The sequence below is a fragment of the Diplotaxodon limnothrissa genome, linkage group LG17, assembly GCF_057381915.1.
Source record: "Diplotaxodon limnothrissa isolate DT_005_m linkage group LG17, D_limnothrissa_male_GT1.1, whole genome shotgun sequence".
In the NCBI taxonomy this organism is placed as follows: domain Eukaryota; kingdom Metazoa; phylum Chordata; class Actinopteri; order Cichliformes; family Cichlidae; genus Diplotaxodon; species Diplotaxodon limnothrissa.
In genome coordinates this window covers 2,671,404-2,688,066 of record NC_140612.1, presented here as the reverse complement: position 1 = coordinate 2,688,066, position 16,663 = coordinate 2,671,404, and positions in this window count along the sequence as shown.

The window sequence follows — 16,663 nt, the reverse complement described above, 5'->3', positions numbered from 1 at the left end:
TGTCACTGTCTCTCTGTATCTGCCAGTGATTATAAGAGTTTTTGTTGGGAAAACTGGATAATATTCTAATTGCAGCTGAACTAACATACGGTAATTTTACTGCAGAAAACATGTGCCATGATTCTCTACTCAGAGAATATTTCTGTCAGAATATCCTTAGAAAAAATCACAAACCAACAACAAAAAAAGTATAAGAAGGTCAGAAGTGCAGCTCCAACCTTCTGATTAATATAACGTTCCTTGAACAAACCCAGAGCTTATCCAGTTTTTATTTTTGTATTTGCCAGAGTTTTTGCAATTTTTTAAAGCAATTCATTGATGAAAAATGTACTGTGCATGCAATTCTTTATGTTTTTTTTTTAAAGGGGAAAAATCATACTGATGATGTGCAGGTCTCAAAAAATGTATCAAACTTAATGCACTTGGCATTACAGGGCTATACACAGTTAGCTTTAGTGTAGCGCAGTTCTCCTCAGTACCATCCTAATTGATGATGAAGAATAACAACCAACGCAAGTCCAGGTGGGTCAGATGAGAACAGCCGATAAAATTTTGCATTTACATTTTTAATATTGTTTTCTGTCACTTTGGTTAGGTTTGGGTGTCCAAACTAATTGGTTAGCTTTAGTAAAAGATCCTAGTTAAGTTAAAATACAAAATTTCACAGTGTTTTCCCATCTGAAACAAGCTTCTCCAGCATTTAATTTGGTTAACATAATTCCTCATGCCCTCTATCTGTATCAAGACAGTTCAATCAAACTAAATCAAATGATGTTAGAGGGATACCTCACGTGTTAAAATATGATACCAGCAGGTTGTGACTAGGTGTCAGTTTGTAGGAGAGGTTCGAGGATGGTGTTGAGTAATCTAACAAGCTAACATAATGATGCCTACTTTGTCCCAACCAGAATAAACACGAAGCACTTTGAGAGTCCCACAGCTCTGGAAAACCTCCTGTGTTGTACCAGTGCCAAAGACATCACACCCCAAGGACCTCAACAGCTACAGCCCGGATGACATCCCACCTGATGAAGACCCTGGAGCGGCTGGTCCTGGCTCAGCTTCGGCGCATGGTGAGGACAGTGACGTCATCAGCAAGAGACCAGTGACCAGCATCGCGGAGCATGACGTCCGAGCGGCACTGAGGAGAGTGAACACAAGGAAAGCGGCGGGGCCAGACGGCATCACCGGCCGTCTGCTGCGCTGCTGTGCTGACCAGCTAGCAGGTGTGTTCACTTACATCTTCAACGAGTCCCTGGCGAAGTCTGTGGTCCCCACATGCTTCAAAAGATCCACCATCATCCCTGTGCCCAAGAACAGCAAACCCTCATCCCTGAACGATTACCGGCCAGTTGCACTGACCTCGGTAGTAATGAAGGTGTTTGAGAGGCTGCTGAAGAACATCATCTCCTCCTCCATCCCAGACACCACAGATCCGCTGCAGTTCGCCTACAGATCCAACAGATCCACAGAGGATGCCATCGCCCACGTCCTACACACCACTCTCAGCCACGTGGACAAGAAACAGGGTAACTATGTGCGAATGCTGTTTGTTGATTACAGTTCAGCGTTTAACACAATAGTGCCCTGCAGACTGTTCACAAAGCTGAGGGATCTGGGACTTAACAGCCGTCTGTGTGCATGGGTGTTGGACTTCCTCACTGGCAGAACTCAGGTGGTGAGGGTGGGCAGGTGCTTCTCCAACAGCATCACCATCAACACAGGAGCACCTCAGGGATGTGTCCTCTCGCCACTGCTCTACTCCCTCTACACTTCAGACTGTGTGGCCACCCATGGCTCCAACACCATTGTGAAGTTTGCTGACGACACAGTGGTGTTGGGTGCCATCTCCAACAACGATGAGGCGGCCTACATGGATGAAGTGAAGAATCTGGCATCGTGGTGCCAGGACAACCACCTCCAGCTGAACGTCAGCAAGACCAAGGAGCTGGTGGTGGACTTCAGAAGGGGTCAGCACAGAGACTACAAGCCCATTATCATCAATGGAGCTCCAGTGGAGAGGGTGCAGTCCTTCAAGTATCTTGGTGTCCACATCTCCTCAGACCTGACATGGGCTGCCCACATTCAGGTCCAGACCAAAAAGGCTAGGCAGCGCCTGTATCACCTACGACAACTGAGGAAGTTCAGGGTCTCTCCAAAGATCCTCAGGATTTTCCATACAGGCGCTGTGGAGAGCATCCTCACACAGAACATAACATCGTGGTTTGGGAACAGCTGTGTGAAGGACCAAAAAGCTCTCCAGAGAGTGATCCGTACAGCAGAACACTGCTGCAGGATTGCTCTCCCCCCGCTTCAGGACACCTACACCAGGAGATGCCGGACTAGAGCAGCGCAGATACTGAAGGACCCGTCCCATCCTGGCAACAAACTGTTCCAACTTCTGCAATCTGGTAGAAGGTTCCGCATCATCCGGGCAAGGACAGAGAGACTCAAGAGGAGCTTCTATCCCCAAGCCATCCGTGCCCTAAACACACACACCCGCCCTCTCACATCATCTATAATTGACTGAGACAGGACTCTTCCAGACACTAAACCAAGGCACAATGTACATTTCAATTCCTTTAATTTTAAATATGTTTATATTGTCTATCCTGTAAAATAGTCAGATGTCTATTCATATTAATGTACAGAATTCACCCGCTTGCTGCTACTACTGCACATTCACCCAATATATATATATATATATATATATATATATATATATATATATATATATATATATATATATATATATATAAGAGAGGGAAGGTAGTCAGAACTGAGGGGATTGAACTACCAGAAGGCAACATTGCAGACATAGAGGACAGTTACAAGTACCTGGGGATCCCGCAGGCAAATGGGAACCATGAAGAGGCCGCTAGAAAGGCTGCAACCACCAAGTACCTGCAGAGGGTCAGGCAAGTCCTGAGGAGTCAGCTGAATGGTAAGAACAAGATCCGGGCCATCAACACGTACGCCCTGCCCGTGATCAGGTACCCTGCTGGGGTAATAGGCTGGCCAAAGGAGGAGATAGAAGCCACTGACATAAAGACAAGAAAGCTCCTTACCATGCATGGAGGGTTTCACCCCAAGTCCAGCACCCTGAGGCTGTACGCTAAGCGGAAGGAAGGGGGCCGGGGACTGGTGAGTGTCAGCACCACAGTCCAGGATGAGACAAGGAACATCCAAGAATACATTGGGAAGATGGCCCCAACTGACCGAGTGCTCAGTGAATACCTCAGGCAGCAGAAACCCAAGAAAGAGGAGGGAGACGAGGAACCATCATGGAAGGACAGGCCCCTGCACGGTATGTACCACCGGCAGATAGAGGAGGTGGCTGATATCCAGAAATCCTACCAGTGGCTGGACAAAGCTGGACTGAAAGACAGCACAGAGGCACTAATCATGGCAGCACAAGAACAAGCTCTGAGTACAAGATCCATAGAGGCTGGGGTCTATCACACCAGGCAAGACCCCAGGTGCAGGCTGTGTAAAGATGCCCCAGAGACAATCCAGCACATAACAGCAGGGTGCAAGATGCTAGCAGGCAAGGCATACATGGAACGCCATAACCAAGTGGCCGGCATAGTGTACAGGAACATCTGTGCCGAGTATAACCTGGAAGTCCCGAGGTCAAAATGGGAGATGCCCCCAAGGGTGGTGGAGAATGACCGAGCTAAGATCCTGTGGGACTTCCAGATACAGACGGACAAAATGGTGGTGGCTAACCAACCGGACATAGTGGTGGTAGACAAACAGAAGAAGACGGCCGTAGTGATCGATGTAGCGGTTCCGAATGACAGCAATATCAGGAAGAAGGACCATGAGAAGCTGGAGAAATACCAAGGGCTCAGAGAAGAGCTCGAGAGGATGTGGAGGGTGAAGGTAACGGTGGTCCCCGTGGTAATCGGAGCACTAGGTGCGGTGACCCCCAAGCTAGGCGAGTGGCTCCAGCAGATCCCGGGAACAACATCGGAGATCTCTGTCCAGAAGAGCGCAGTCCTGGGAACAGCTAAGATACTGCGCAGGACCCTCAAGCTCCCAGGCCTCTGGTAGAGGACCCGAGCTTGAAGGATAAACCGCCCGCAGGGGCGTGCTGGGTGTTTTTATATATATATATATATAATGTTCTTCCTCTACACCCCACCCCCCCCCAATTTTTGAACATGTCGAGGAGCGTGTCAGGCTACATTTCACTGTGTGTTATACTTGTATAACTATGCATGTGACAAATAAAGAACCTTGAACCTTGAACCTCATCACTGGACCCACTTCAGTTTGCCTACCAGCCTGGCATTGGAGCGGATGATGCCGTCATTCACCTCCTGCATCGTTCCCTCTCTCACCTGGAGACCGCTGGGAGCACTGTGAGAATCATGTTCTTTGATTTCTCCAGTGCCTTCAACACCATTCTTCCCACAGTCCTGAAGGACAAGCTGGAGAACTCTGGAGTGGACCATCACCTCACTACCTGGATTCTGGACTACCTCACCGACCGACCACAGTATGTGAGAACTCAGGGCTGTGTGTCGGACAGGGTCGTCTGCAGTACGGGGGGCCCACAGGGAACGGTTCTGGCTCCGTTCCTCTTCACCATCTACACTGCAGACTTCTCCCACAACTCCACCCAGTGCTTCCTGCAGAAGTTCTCTGATGACTCTGCAATAGTTGGCCTCATCACTGATGGGGACGACAAGAAGTACAGAGAACTGACCCAAGGCTTTGTGGACTGGTGCCAGCAGAATTACCTCCAGATCAACACCAGTAAAACCAAGGAGCTGGTGGTAGACTTCCGCAGGCACAAACATCCTCCACTGCAACCACTGAACATCCAAGGTATGGACATTGAGGCTGTAGACACCTACAGGTACCTTGGTGTTCATCTGAACAACAAACACCCTCTACAGGAAAGGGCAGAGCAGGCTGTACCTGCTGTGGAGACTCAGGTTGTTTGGAGTGGAGGGCCCACTCCTGAAGACCTTCTATGACTCTGTGGTGGCCTCTGCCATCTTTTACGGTGTGGTCTGCTGGGGCAGCAGCATCTCTACCGGGGACAGGATGAGACTGAACAGGCTGATCCGAAGGGCCAGCTCTGTTCTAGGATGCCCTCTGGACTCAGTGGAGGTGGTGAGTGACAGGAGAATGGTGGCTAAGCTGTCATCCCTGTTGGACAACATCTCCCACCCCATGCAGGAGACTCTGACAGCACTGAGCAGCTCCTTCTGTGGCAGCTGCGGCACCCACGGTGTGGGACGGAGAGATTTCACAGGTTTCCCCCATGGTGTCAGACTCCACAACAAAGACTTTTGCAGCTGATCAAACACACACAAACCCACACATGTGAAATAAGACTAAGTGCAATACTCTTTTCTGACAAAGTTGTATTTTTACTCAGTTGTATATAGTATTTGTATTCTATTTTTATCCTGTTGTATATTTTATTCTGTTTTATTCTACTGTATATAGTATTTTATTCTATTCTATTCTGTTCTGTACAGTTGTGTACAATATATTATTCATATTGTATTCAAATTTTTGCTATATAACTTTTGCACTTTCCACTTTCTGCTGTGACAAAACAAATTTCCCACGTGTGGGACTAATAAAGGTTATCTTATCTTATCTGTCTAGCCCTAAATAAGACGTTTTATGAAATTTTGACTACGTGACACTGACGCAGAGGTCAAAGGTTCAAAGTAATGTGATATTTAGAATCCTCCATGTGTAATTTCCTATATGTCTATATGTTGAGCAATGTTTAAATAGCTCTATGTAGTATTAGTGTCACTGTGACCCTCAGATAAATCTGTTGATCTTGAAGATGACGTCAGATTTGACATTTTATTTTTATTCATAAGCATGAAAGTCCTTTTTACATGTGCAAAACTGACATTTCTGAACATAGGTACTTCATAATAAAATACTGTGGCCAGCCACTGTGGCTACTCTGCTCCTGCCTCACTGTTCCGTCTTCAACATTATATCCGTCCTCTGCACATATTCAAACCATTTCAATCTTGACTCTCTAACTTTGTCCCGAAAGCTTTCCCTCTGATGTTCTAATTTCCAATCTTAATGTTAATCTTAACATATTGAGCAATGCTATCTCCAGCTCAGCTTCCAGTCCTCTAATTTCTCAATAGACAAAAATGAGAAAATATAAGTATATTTGCAAGTTTACAGATGAAATACAGCTGTTGCATTTGGGCTAATACACAAAAATGGTGCTCCAGTCAAAATTTGCTGCACTGGTTCATGTCTCAAGAGGACTAGATAAAGAGCATGAATCACTGCAAAAAGAACCTAACATTAATTAATAAAAAATCCAGATCATGGTGTCAGCAACATTGTTTACTCCTAAAACACTTGCATTAGTTTACAACAGTGTGCAGAGGCAGTAGTATGTAACCAGAAGGAGGTTGCAGATGCAGTTGTTTGGGCCCAACCTCCAATAATTTGACAGACACTTAACCCTATATTAAAACACTTGGAGAGAAATGGTGAATACAAATGGAGCAGTTTTGCTCTGACTGCAATTCATTTGACTGAGTGCTCTAGAGAAGAAAGATCTGAGTGGCCAGCAGGTTGAGGCAAGATGAGGAGCTAATACTTGTTGACAGATTGGAGCATTTGCAGGTCATTTTCATTCAACCTCAAGGACAGGGCCACAGCTGTTTAGACTCTGTATTAAAATTCTGTGCTGCTCTGAGTGCTTACTGACACGATTATTCCACATAAAGAGGAAATGGCCTCATAAACTAACTTTATTTCAGGGTCCATAAAACCCACCGGCCTCTGGGACTGTCACTGATGAGCAGTGCAGTTAACTTAAGGAGCAGCCAGGTGCTGTCTCGCCCGTCAGCAGCGCAGCTCCAGGCTCCTGGACGGGACGATAAATTTACTCAACACAGCCAAACCTTTTGGCTTTGCCGCCTCCCTTGTCCATCACCTGTCTTCTGTTGGCCCTTGTGCTGTTCTTTTATAAACTGCTAATGACAGTTGCATCAACATCCAGGACAGATCTAAACTCTGAACACGTAACTGAACATTCTTCACTGGATTGGTTTTTGGTAGTGCATTTACTCTGTTTTGCCATTTTGTTCTAGACTTTTAGATAGTAACAGGAATAAATGAGTCATAAAGCTCTGTGTTATTTGGAAGGTCTGTGGTGTCATCATCATTGAAATGAATGCCTAATTGTGTTAAAATGCCATTCTTGTTTTGACATGCTGCAACAAAATTAGTACCTGCTACAAAGCAGAAGGAAGCCTCCAAAAATTAATGTAAAAGCTAATTTCATGCTTGGAGATAGAATAATCTCAAATGCTGTCTTTTTTCAGCATGTTCAGTGGGATTTCACAGTTGGTTTGGTTGTTTGTTCGTTTATTTTCTGCTTTAGTAATCCTGATAGAGGATTACAGGATAACAGAAGAAAATAGGAATATTTGTCTCATTCCTGGGAAATTTACAGTGACTGTGAGAGGTTGAATGCACAGCAACATAATAAAAATCACAAGGGTCTTCCTGTTAAAAGATTTTTTCCCTTTCCACTGTTGCCAAGTGCTTACTCATAGGGGTTCATCTGATTGTGCAACTGTACTGAGGTAACTTTTGTGATAAATAAAACTGAATTGAACGAACTGAATTGTGACTTCCACGATTCTGTTCAGTTTTTTTGATACTTTGACTGATGTTATAATTCTATTAATGCTGTGTTTTGCCTGCTTATGAAGTGTTTTTCTAATTACTGGTGTTTTTTTGAAGTTGCAATTCGTTTGACCTCTCGGGTCACCGTGGAAATTAAGTTATAATAATGGTAGTAACAGTAGCTATAACAGTAGCAGCAACAATCATGTTAAAAGCAGTATTAATAATACCAGTAAGTAATATTACTAACATGCATGCACTTGTACTGGGGGAAATGAGGCCAAGAAGTGTTCCCTTGGAATAACTACAGTAAAATGTCTGTCATAGCTGCTACTTTGCTAAATGGACTGACTTAGATAAAAAAAACAAAACACTACATAAGCGCTTAAAGCCCTTTTTATTACAAGCTACATTCATACAGCACTTTATTCTATGCTTTTAAGAAATATGAAAACACTGTAGAAACCAGGGATCAAACAACCGAACTCCCGAGCTGCAGCCGCCCATTTTGTATTTTTCATTAAACTCCCCCCCCAAAAAATAACGACAGCTAATTGTTATAAGCCAGCGGCTTTAATCTTTTTAAATGTACCAGGACATTCCACACTCATAAAGACTAAAATCAAAGACCAGTATTGAGGCTGTGTACGAGGCTCTATATCCTAAGGAAAATCAGATTCTTCAATGTGTACAGCAAAATGTTGGAGATTTTGTAACAGTGCATTTTCCTGTGGTGTGCTGGGAGAGCACAAGGTGACAGCGACAGACTGGATGAACTGATTGGGAAGACTGGCTCTGTGATTTTCTACAAAATTGACTCTTTTGAAGCTGCGGTGGAGAAGAGGTCACCTGATAAGCCTGACCACCCTCTGCACCACTTGCTGGACAGGCAGACAGACTGATTCAGCTCAGCCGCCACAAGGTCGGGTACATGATATCTTTCATACTTCAGACAACAACACTATGTATTTATACACCAATCTCCATTTAATCATTAGCTGTTATTCATCTCTGGCTCTCTGTCTTGTCTTCCTCCACTCACCCCCCTACCAGTCATTGTAGATGGCCCCGCCCATCCCTGAGCCTGGTTCTGCGAGAGTTTCCTTCCTACTAAAAGGGAGTTTTTCCTTCCCACTGTCGCCAAAGTGCATGCTCATAAGGGATCATATAATAATTGGAGTTTTTTCTGTATTATTGTGGGGTCTTTACCTTGCAACATAGAGCAGGCAGCTTTTATTGTGATTTCGTGCTATATAAATAAAATTGAATTGAATTCAACTGAATAATTTTATTTCAGCTCTTACTTTAAACATAACACTCTGTGTATATTGAGCCACTTTATTGCACTGCAGTGTCCACTACACTTCACACTCTGAGTAACTTCAATGCCATTTCACATTTCCTGTGTTCCTTTTTAGGACTACACCTTGTAAGCTGGTATTATTCCGTTTTTTAGAGCTATATTGTTGAACTATTTTACTTTATAGAGACTGTATTGAGTGTTTTTTACATTGCATTCGATTCAGATTTTCATTTATTATGCTTCTTCATTTTACTTAATTAATTAATACTCAATATCCCCAATGTGGGAACTCATATCTGAGCATACTAAGTGCATCTGACAGCTTGAGAGTGAGTCAGTAACTTTAAGCTGGGGAGAGAGGACAAGTGCAGAAGCGTTTTGAGATGCAAGTGTGGAGAAAATTCTGGTGAGACATTTTCTGCATGTCATCTAAACTGTTGTGTATTTGATTTATTAGAAAAAAAGAATTTGCAAGAAAAATTCAAGTTCCATTATTGTTTTTGCTCTATCGGTTCAAAGAACCAAAAATTGTGGGGAAAACATGTGACAGTGTGTGTGTTTGTTTTACTTTTTGAAAGAGATGAAAAATATTTAAGAAGACATTTGTTTTGGTCAACAGTTCTCTCTCTTTGCTCTTGGGGGGGCGGCTCACAGCAGTTTTTGTTTGCTACATGGATCATTTTAGTTCAGCTGGGTGTCTTTCCTTTTGTTATATTTCTTTAAGAGTTCAAAATGTGTTAATTACATAAATAAAATGTAATTTTCTCTGTAGCACTTCATGGATTTAAGCAACACACCTTAGTTGTTCACACAAAGCATAAAAGTAAAAAACAATATGTACAGTGTTATCTTCATTTTAGATGTCAAAAAGTATTTGCGGCTTCCAGTGTTTTCTTTTGCGTGGAAATTGCGTCCAAATGGCTCTATGGGTGCTAAAGGTTGCTGACCCCTGGTGTAGAGAAAGAGTTGAGGCAGAAATGTTGAGAGCGCGAGCGCAAATGCAAAAACTGAGCGAGAGGGGCTGCTTTGGTGTGTGGATAATAGCAAACACTGAAATACATTTTTTGCACGCAGGAATGAATTTTGTTCACTCAAATTTAGCTTTTCTTCGCTCGAAATAAATTTCTCCTCAAAATGCAACAATTGCACCTGCAAACTTTTTTTACGTGCACTCAGAATAGTGGCACAAAAATAACGCCATAGTCTACCTTCTATATGTACACTGTAAGCTCTTCGGACTGATTCAGTTGAGGTTGGGGAAGTTAAAAAAAAACAACTCTGGCAGCAGCATTGCCATAACATAGTAAATCTCCAGAGAATGAGACACAGGCTCGCAGGTCAGCAGAAAGCTCCATATTCTGAATGAGGTCATTTGTATGCACATGGTTTCTGTATAATACTGAAATAAAAAAGCTGATTCAATTATTTTTTTCGCTTTTAATTGGCACTTAACTGGGCCTTACGCCTAAAGGTCCTACTAAACATGTGCAAGTGTTTTTCAAAACATATGGAGGGGATGGCTTTGGTAATAAGGAATTATAGAAGAATATGTGTTTCCCTGTGGAGTAAGAAGATAATGGAAAAATAAAGTAAAGTAATTGTTACATAAAAGTTAAAGTGAAGAAAATTATTCCACAGTCTACCTCCTCAAAACTTGAAATTCATGGTTCGAATCCAAATTGCTTCTAATGTTTCTGTTTGGTTCTGACTGTGCTAGTGATTTTCAATATTTGTATGTCTCAGTCCCATGATGCATCTGTGCTGTAATCCATATGCTTACTCATTCTCTGTCATCAAGCAATGTTAAGCATCACTGCACTGAACCAGGAGGTTGGCTGAAACCAATACTTCACCAGATTTATTTATTTATTATTTGCATAAATGACTAACAGTCCTTCATTTGAAGTGTTTGTGTTTATTTTTTATGGTGAAGTGATGACTGACTGTAAACAACTAAACAAAGCTGTGCAAAGTAATGTATGTCTGCACCTTATTCTAGTCTCATGCATCCTGGTTGACAGCCATCCATCCTGTGTTAATCCCTGATGGTACAGAAACGTAGCTCATAAAATGTCATGTTTAGCACTAGAAATGTAAAAGCAGTGGGATTATTGGTGGTTGTCAGTATGTTACTAATTACTGTAGGGAGGGATTGTTCAGCTACAATATACTGTATATATCCAACAATATATCCAACTGGGATCATATACAAATGACATACCATGTAACAATCAATACCATGTTTGGTCATGTGATTCAATAACGTATTATGACAAATTGAAAAAAAAAAGTGTTTTAAAGAAAATATAATATTGTGGAATTTCTTTTGGTGATTTCTGAGATTTCTTTCATTCCAAGAAAGAACAAAAACAGTCTTTCCTTAAAATCCAGCAAATCTCAGACAGGTGTAATAGTTTAAACAATATTAGTTCAGTGACCACTATATCTAAAAGGACATTTTTAATATCTTATATTTCTTTTGTTTTAGGTCCTCGCAGCACTTTCACGCACATGGAAAGGTCAGATACAAAGTGGGGGTTTTTTTTTCATTTCTGCCTCGCTACTATTACCACTTTATTAATGAGCTGTAATAGAAAGTGCTACGAAAATCTTTAGACCGAAAAAATAAATAAATGAATAAACTGAGCTGAGCTGAAAATACTTACTGTAATGATTTTTTGGATAGGAGTAGTATATACCCAAAATCTGCAGAGACACCAAGTTTAAATATTAAAAGGTACGTACAAAGATATCCAAGGCTGCTAATTGACTGAAATGTGCAATTGAAACTCAAGGTTCTGAATACTTTCAAAATTCAGTAGGAATATACCACATATAATACTTTACACTAAAGTATTGATAACTGTTTATGCTTGCCTACATGCTCGTGGTAAACTAAAATATGTCCCAAGTCCATGAGAAGGCCATAACTTCAGTTTAAACAGGCTGAAAAGTTTGCACTTGTTTGAGGAAACTTGGTCTTGTTGCCTTCTGTGAAACGTTTGCTGAGTCTGCAGCAGAATAAAAGATTATCCTTCACAGGCTGCTTTGTTTAGAGCACAAGACAGATAAATGGCACATCTTCAAGCAGGAGTTTGTCGACGGTGATATCTGCCCACAGCACTAAAAGGAAATATAAGAGAGAATATCACTTCCACATTCAAAGCGAAACTGTAACTATCATATACAATGTGATATTTCAGCCAAAAGGCCTTTGTGCTCTGTTTTTAATCTTGGAAATAAACAGCAGCAGTCCTAATTTCATCTCACCTCTCGTATCTGCCCTTGAGCCTTCACTGTGTTGAGACAGATGTGCTTGTGTTGCTTTTATTCATGTAGCCAAGAGCAAAGCCAGGAAAGAGAAGAGGCAGCCACAAACAGAAATGAACAGTCTTATCTGTCTGCAGTGTCATTTGTGGGGGGTTTCCAAAGCCATAATCTACAAGCAAACTTGTCACATTTTTTTTCTTTTAGCTAAGTTCAAACAGAATATCACAAGTGTTAGAACGCCATGCTTTCATTTTAAACAGTTTTTGTGGCCCTTTTCAGAATTTAAGAGAAAGGTTTAACATTTTGAGAAAAACACTTGTTTACCTTCTTGCTGGGTTAGTTTCACTTAGAAGTACAACAATGGAAGAAAGTTGTAGCCCAATTCTGTCAAAATGTAACAAACTCCTCCTGGCAGCACTTCTCCAGATTATTAATAAGGATTTTGAAACTTATTTGATCATATAGTTCAAACTATAAGCTTCACAGTGTAGAGGTAGGTTTCATTAACTTCTAACAGAGTCAGGTTGGTTTTAATTTTCTTACTAAGCTATGCTAACTGGGTCTGAGCTCAGTCAAAGTCCTTCTAGAAATAAATTATTCCAGGCTACAAGACCAAGCCCTTATCCAAATGAATCGGAAGAGAGTCACAATGTTAATTTCTGTAGTCATCTGGACATTATTATATAGAATCACAGGTCAAATAATATTAAACACATGTTAAAACTCTGCAGGTAACTTTATCCCAAAATAAGGTTTGCAACACTGGACCAGCTCTTTAGCCTGTTAATGATACTTTGGGGTCCATGAGAAATTACCCAGTGTGCTTTGTTGATTTGGAGAAGTTCTATGGCCTGTTGTTACAGCTTTTTCAGTTCCTGTAGAAATAATTTAGTTTGCACTGCTGATAAAGAGTCAGAATTGTGCCCATGGGGAGATGTATTTTTCCAGGGATGGTCTTTGTCATCATCTCCCTTCATTACTTTAATAAGCAGGATTTCCAGGTGAATCCAAGGACTGAAGGGTATCCAAGTTCACAATCTCACATCCCTGTGTTAGTGTTGTTCCTACATCCTCATAATAATTTTGGTCCAGGATCATCAACTGACCAGTGATGCTGTCTGAGCAGTTAGCATTAGCCAAGAAGTGAGCTAATGCTTTTAAAAATGATCATGAGCAAACCAACATGAGTAAATGATATCAAATAATAAAGTAAGCAGCTGACATGCTTACCACTTGTTCCTGTACAGACTTTTATATAAACAGTTGTTCTCTTCACACTGCAATGCTATCACATCACAACAGTGTAACTGGTTCAATTACAAACATTATCATTATGATGCAGGAACAACAGCAACACAGGGATATCGGCTACACCTTTCAATTTGGTATTCTCAGAATTATCCTTACCGTTTTTGGAAAGGTATGAGCTTCTTGGGCAGTGACCACCAGTGACTTCCAGGATGGAGGTGGTTTACAACCTCACTATGAGAGGTTCTCAGTATTGAAAGGGTGGAGTGCTCATTTCAGGTTAGAGGAGCTCTAGTATTTTGGAATCACAGACACAGACAAAGCTTTTAAACTATGTCCCTACATCATATGGCAACAAGATGTGGGCAGTTATCAAAAAAGTAAGATCACAGATACAAGTGACAGCGATAAACTTCCTCCAGAGTGTCTTGATGCATGTTTATTAATTAAGGTAGGGAAATCACAAAAACGTATGTTTGTCTGCACGTAGCGTTTCCAGTGGGAGAAACGTTTCTTCACTCAACCAAGTGGCTTCTTCAGTCTGAAGACTGAGACTGAAGGGGATTCCTAAACCTTAGAGATAGGGGATTCCTATGCCTGAGGTTTAAACCGTAGAGATGAAGAATCCAAGGATGACATACAAGAGTTGCTCATAGTAGAACTGCTGCTTTTTCACATTGAAAAGGAGACAGCTAAGTTGGTTCAGGTATCAGACTAGGTGTCCTGGCATATCCTGCTGGGAGGAGAACCAAGGGCAAACCCAGGTCACAGACTGTTGGTCTTGGGTCTAGAACACCTTGGTGTCTAGAGTTTACAGGTGGTAGCTGGAGAGAGAGGAGAGAAGCATAGCTCTAGTGTGAACGCTCAAAGCGGCGCATGTGCAAAAGAAGACGTCACACACAACGCGCTCTGTTTAGACCCAGACCAACAGTATTGTGTGACTGATGGCCTTGATATAAAGACTTGTTTCGGACTTTTCGTTTCCCAATTTCGCTTTAAGTTAAAGTTATTTTGTTATTTACATTTGGCCTAATAATGATCCTTTTTGCTGTTTTAGAGGAGCGCTGCTTCAAAGGATAGCTGCAGATTTCTGTCAGAATCTGCAGATTATACAGAACAAATAAAATGTTCACGTTTCTCCAACGTTGTCTTCCCAGCAGTTTCACTGACATCTACACGGGATGGCCAGGAAGCGTTCACCATGTCTTCTCCGGCGCTGATAATTGGCGTCTGTCTCGTGTCAGTGACGTAAAAGACGGATTTAATGCGACGTGACCATCAAACAGCAGTCGCTTTCTGAAACATCAGATATGTCTCGGATTCAGTACCACATATGAAAGTGACCCAGGTCGGATTTGTGCCATTCACACTGTCACACCATGATTGGATTTGGGTCGCATAGGGTCAAAAAAGTCGGATTTGATGTGTAGCCCAGAAGTCTAGAGAGTTTTGTTTTGTTTTGTTTTGTTTTTCAGAAACTGAATCCCTCAGAAGTGTTGTTTCTGGATTTGCTTAGTGCTATGTATTTTCCTTATGTCAGTTTCACATTTACCTTTATAGGTATTGTATAGGAATTTATTTTACTTATGTATTAATCACATTATTTTATTGTATGATACCTTGGTGCCACTGGATTTTAACATGTCTCACACTCATACAGTAAGACAGATGGTGGGGGTCTAGTAAGGAAGTTGGGGGAAGCAGACAACTCCACAGGAAGAGTCTTTTGTCTCTTCGAGGACTCTGGGAGGCAGCAAGGGAGTGTGAACCTTAAGGTGTGAAACAGCTGTGTCCTGCCTTTTGTTCCTGGAGAAGGTATTTAACTGAGAGCCATGCTGGACTCAGGGAGACTCTGCTGACCGTCTGTCCCGCGGTCATGCAGGGACTTCATCAAGCTTGGTTGTCTGTTCTTTGTGTGTTTGATTAAAGAATGTTAGCTACCGCTCACCGCTCGTCTGCAGGCTTTATTTAATGGAAAACTTCCACAACAGTATACACAGATGTGAGAGTGGCATACATTTTAAATCAGTTCACTGACTGAAAGCAAGAACACATAATACACTTATTATGTCAAACTGTTTTTAACCCTCCTAAGACCCAAACTTTGTCATGGCATGCATTTTTAATTTCTCTCTGCTATTTGGGCTGATTGGGACCTGATGAATGTAAAAACAAAGAATTATCTGATTTTTTTTTTTTTACCTGATTTTTGTTTCTGAGAAAAAAGAGATCAACATAAGAGGGCATTCATTTAAAATTTTGAAAGAACAGTGGCAGTATAACGTCCTCGTAAGTGGATATCAGGCCCATGTAGAGCAAAAATTAGTATTTTGGTCTAGACAACCCAAAATGTGATGTCCACATATTGGGACGCCAGGTCCTAGGAGGTTAAAAGTTGAACGAGCCCAATTTGTTTTGAGAAGGACGCCAGTGGACAGCGTGCTGCTGTATTCTAACTGTCCCAAGCAGCATACTGGGCAGCGAAGGCTGTCATCTGATTTTTAATTGCAAATGCAGTGGCCATAATCAGATCTTATTGGAATGTCTGTGCAAAGCCAACAACCTTGATCTGGAGCTGGAGACAGCCAGACATTGATTCCATAACCTTTTCTAAATTATACAGGCAACAGAAAGGATTGTGTCTGTTTGTCCCCTCTCGCTCTCACTCCATCTCCCTCTTATCAGCTGTCACAATAATGAGCAGCAGGGTTTTTTAGGGGGAGGTGGACAGCCTGTGAGCACAGCCTTTGGCGCAGTGTTGGGATGAACAGCAATTGATTAGCTGTGCGGCCATCTCAGACAGGGCCGTGCTTTGATACTGGATGACAGCAAAGTCTGCTGAGATAATGAGGTGGCCTCAACACACCCTAGTGTGTCAGCGCGCTACCAGTCGTGTGTAAACAGCCAATAAAAATGGTCGTGTGTGTCTGTGGCATATATTAAACTGGCCCCAAAGGAAACAGGACAATTCACTGTGGCCTTTGTGCCAGTAGGGAGAGAGGCCACTTCAGTTGCTCTAGAAAGAGACAGGAGTGGTGAACGCCTGAAGGCTAAGGAAGCAGGCTTATGACTGGACATTTGCCAGTTAAGCTCCCAGATCAAGTGAAGGATTTGAAAGACTTCAAACCACTTCTGTTGGAACGTAAAACTCATAAACTACAACTATTTCACACAAATTACTGCCTCCTCTGTTCT